We start from the raw sequence: 4730 nt of genomic DNA, 5'->3' as shown, positions 1-4730 counted from the left end.
GGCGAGTGGCGCCAGCGGGCGCAAATGGACGGTACGTACGAGGATGATTCTGCTGCCGCCGCACATGGCGATCCCAAGGCAGACGCCGCCCTCGGGCGCCGAGGGGCGCACGCGGGCGGAAGGGGAAAGACCCTCGGGCGCGGCACAGGCGAACCCTGGAGCGACGCACGGCGCGGGCCAGCTAGCGAGATAACGCGGCCCACGTGTGCTATGTCGCGCCGAACACGTGGTGCGGCGTGGGCGACGGTCGCCTCGAGCGGCGCGGGCGACGGTCGCCTCGAACAGCGCGGGCGAAGCTCACCTATGTACGATATATCAAATTCGCGAGAACACTCATTCAACATAAAATATAAATTAAATTATAAAAAATCAAATTATTAAAATATACTTTAAATAAATTTGCCAGTCTACATAATCTGGACATGCGAAATATATTTGGAACTCACATAAAAAATTAAAATCATCCACACTCAATCCCCACTCATGAACATATCATGTTTCGAAAACTAAGTAGAAATCTCGTATGAGATTTTTATTTTTGTTTCCTCTTTGCAAGTCGAATTACTTTGTTCTTCACTTCTGTAAGCTTATTTTCTGGGGACAAAATAATTCCAGCTATCATTCTTTCTCTCGAACTGTCAATAGATTCCTGAAAAGGAATAAAAATAATTTTAATTTCATCACTTATATATAATATGATGAACTAATTTTTCATACTAAAAATTTACCCACATGAGAAATAGCAGTAATAAATTTGTCTCCATCCCAGTATTGAAAACAGCGAAGGACGAACAACCCACATGAATTCCTGTGTTCGAAAATCATAAGTGTAGTTTGAAAATCACGTTAAATAAGATAGCACTAATCAATTAATGTATTTCAAAAGCACGTGCAACATGTAACTCACCCATCTTCTTGTTGAGGCATGTCGTACGGGACTATAGGCCATGCAGACACATCTGGGAACGACATAATTGCACTATCATTTGCATCTTGGATATCTCCTGCAAGTTGCTCTCTCTGACAAAAAAATTATAAACACGTTGACTACATATGGTAAACAAACTATACGGTTAATTGTACACACATGAATGCGACTTACAAAATTTTCAACAAATTTCCTGGTAGCTTCAGAGATATTTTCTTCCCCCCTCAAAGAATCAAGAATTTTGGAACTCTTTCTTTCTAGTGTGCATAACACACGCAATCCAATGTTTTTTATCCTTATTTATAGCAAAATAAGCCTATTTCACAAGTTAAATATTGTTACTAAGCTCGCATATGATAATAATGAAAATACAATTCTGCAATACAAACGGTACCTTCGGTTTTGCAAAATATTCTATCATGCATCTGTTGAGAGGTTCATTTGCATGTGCTAAACCTTTTGGATCATCTACTGAGTTCCCTCGTCTTACTAAGTTTGGACGAGTGTTTAATAACCAGTAAGACATATGGGTGGGTACAAGATACATGTCCTTGACGATACTTCAATCCGATATGTACGTCGCATATGCGTCAATTACCTGAAATAGATGATTAAATTTAACATGGATGCAATATACTTAACACATGAAATAAGCATGACAATAAAAGAACATACATCACCGGATCACCATGCATGGTTAAGTATCTGGCAAACTCTTGCCGCGGAAAGTCCTTCATGTTTACCGTTGTTGAATATGTCATGGTTCTTGTGTTTTGGTGAGTGCTCGTACGCTTTCACATATTGCATAGCGGCACGCACCGTATCATCCACAGAATGATCGAACTGAGGGGTTGTTTTATTAAATAGTTCTACAGAATAAGTCAATATAGTTATAGTACAAATTTGTAATATATAAGTATCAAAAAAATATTCATACCATGTTTAACTTACTCGCTTTCGCGCAACGTTTCACACGTTTTCTCGGAGTCTTTTTAACATAAGGAGATTTCTGCCACTTTGACGCACTCTGCTTTCGCTTCCCTGGAATCACCTCCATCGTCTCTTCTATCTCGCTATTACCATCTGACACGCCCTGTGACACTTCTTGCTCATTTTTTTGCACTTGCCATCTTGTTGCTTCTATTTCATCGGTTTTGGGAGATGATGCTTCTGTTTTTTCCGAATGCTCTGGGACATCTATAGGATCATCATTCTCACCTTTATAGCTACTCAAGTGACCAGTACTTAGTTTGAACGAACCCCCTCCTTCAGAATCCAAATCATAATGCCCACTGCCATTTCGGCCATTAGGTGTGTGTATGTCATCATATTGAAAATCTTTTTTAGGATACTTTTTTTCATACCTGGACTCACTATTCTGTCCAAACAGATTTTCTTCCTCCTTTGCCATTGTGCCTGGTTTGTACCGTACACCTGTTTTATTCATTTTCTCTAATAATCTCTGCAAAAGTAAGCCCAGTTACATGTTATATCTTTTTGTCAATTTATCGAGTTTAATAGAGTGTATAACAGAATTGCTACACTTTTACTTGTGCGCATAACTCCGGCATACGAAACAATTCCTTACGAATTTCCTTCATATCATTCATAACCCGGTCCATTAAAGGCTTTAGGTTAGTAGGGACCTCGGACACACAGTCCACTTTTTTCTTTCCCGTAATCGATGACTTTTAGCTGCTATGTTTCTTACTGGTTTCATCTTGTTCATCTGCAAGTTTTTTCATTCTATACTCTTCCGTAATGCAGTCATCTATCTGCAAAGTGAGTATGCAATGAAAACATGAGTACATGACATTCTCAATAGATAATTAATGTATTGTTAAATAAATATTACAATATTACCAATCCATGACCACGACCATTTTCCAGGTCGTACTTGTCTCGTTTCTCTGCTTTAAATTCAGTCCAGTTTTTCATTAGGGGAACTTGCAACGACAACGGGTCATTTTTCGGGCCGGTGGTTTGCTGCACCTTCTCCCAATACAAGTACTACAAAACAAATCACAAAATAAATTACTAACGCATAACATGAAGGAATATTAAATAGCATTAATTAATACCATACCTGGAGTAGGGCTAGGTTACCACATGGCCATTGCCTCACACGGTCGTCCTGCTTGAGTTTACCAATCTTCGTCAAACAAGTTCGCAAAGTGAACACGTTAAAATTGAACGTGCTTATCCGCTTCACGTCATGCACCAACGCGTAGTATTCCTTTGGTATGGAGACAGCCGACATGGGTGCAATAATAGTACCCAACAAAACAAGAACAGCCATCCGAAGAAACTCATCGTCGGCGGATTTATTCCTCACAATTTGTTGAATCAAATCATCTATCATTATCTGACCATTTTTTTTGTGAACGTACGGAATAGGAATTTTCTTTATTAACTCTTTTCCTTCCATCGCAAGAATGCCAAAAACATCCTCACCTTCATTCTTCAACCCAAATATTGAAAACACGTCGTCTGGTCTAAGTGAAATAAGGCCTTTACTGCCACTATCTTCTTGTACCATGAATTTTTTGTTGTTTGGGTTGTAACCTAACATCATAAAATGCAGCAAAAAATCCCTCATTTGTACTGACGGAATGATCAACATCGCTTGCAAGTTTGTTTCATAGAACCTAAATCGCTGAGCGGTTGTTAATTTCTCAACAAGACTTATCCACTTCTCTATGGAACATGGAATCACACCATCGATGTCCATACTGCATGTTAAAATTTTCCTATTAACAAATTTCATTACGCAATAGCGTCCGAAGAAATTATACGAGACGGGAAAACGTGACCTTAATCCGGGCGGCGGCCGCCGAAACAACGGCTGTGGCGGAAGGTAAACAAGCAGCCGAGCGTCGCCGATCTGTGCCGGCGGACTTGGGGGCCCAATGCGGCAACGTGCGGTCTTGACGGTCGGCGGCAATGGACGGCGATGGACGGCGCTGCGCAAACGGGGCGATCGTGGTAGGGCGTCTTGGGGGCACAGGGCGGCGTACGGGGGCGACTGGTGGGGTTGGGTAGGGTTCCGCCCGTGCGTGGCGGTATACGGCGATGGAGAGGGAAAACGAGCGTCAGGTGGCGATTGGGCTAGGCCCGATACCGCCCAACCTATCCATGCGATGGCGGCCACCGCCCGACCTGCTAATGTTTAGTCCCATATTGCTTCTCGTCATGCTTATTCACTTGTTTAAATACCGTTCTCTGTCTGCAATGTTAAGTCTCTGATTCTGGCGGTCTTACTTAAGTAGGTTAACGTATATTATGCTCTGGCACTCCAAATTCACGGAGTGTCAAATTGATAATTTGCATTAGTCTTCTTAAGTAAATCCGTCCGTGCTACGGGATTTTTTTATACTTTTGTTATTTGTTTATTTTTTATGTTTCCATGAAACGTCACAATCTTTTTATACTTCAGTAGGTGTTTCCTTTCGCAAAGCCATGAAACGTCGGGATTTTTTTTGACACGCTACAGTATGACACACAAGCACGCGTGTAAAATTTGGGTGCGTTTCGACACTCAATGCATTTACTACGATTTTCTCCGTGAAAATACCCAGAAAACGTCTCCCGACGTGACGCAACTTCCGTTCGTACTCCGATTCCGTCGTAATCTAGCGTGGAAGAACGTGGGGGTCACTGACACCCGCACACAAAAGTTGGGTTTGTTTCGTCCATGTTGACATGTAGTCACAGTACAAACCGATGATATCGGTTTGGGGTGTGACATGCATTCAGTAAGTGTTCCCTTTCGCAAAGCCATGAAACATCGCCATTTTTTTCA

The sequence above is a fragment of the Triticum aestivum genome, chromosome 2A (genome assembly GCF_018294505.1).
Source record: "Triticum aestivum cultivar Chinese Spring chromosome 2A, IWGSC CS RefSeq v2.1, whole genome shotgun sequence".
In the NCBI taxonomy this organism is placed as follows: domain Eukaryota; kingdom Viridiplantae; phylum Streptophyta; class Magnoliopsida; order Poales; family Poaceae; genus Triticum; species Triticum aestivum.
Note: the sequence above shows the minus strand (reverse complement) of the source record.